Here is a 244-nt window from a genome sequence, read left to right on the forward strand (position 1 = left end):
ACTAAGGATGTTGAACATTTCTTTAGGTGCTTCTCAGCCATTTGGTGTTCATCAATTGAGAATTCTTGTTTAGCTCTGTACCCCATTTTTAATTGGTTATTGGTTAATTGGTTAATTGGTTTAATTGGTTCTCTGGAGTCTAACTTCTTGAGTTCTTTATAGACATTGGATATTAACCCTCTATAAGATATAGGGTTGGTAAAGATCTTTTCCCAATTTGTTGGTTGCCGTTTTGTCCTATTCA

Source organism: Mastomys coucha, unplaced genomic scaffold, assembly GCF_008632895.1.
Source record: "Mastomys coucha isolate ucsf_1 unplaced genomic scaffold, UCSF_Mcou_1 pScaffold14, whole genome shotgun sequence".
In the NCBI taxonomy this organism is placed as follows: domain Eukaryota; kingdom Metazoa; phylum Chordata; class Mammalia; order Rodentia; family Muridae; genus Mastomys; species Mastomys coucha.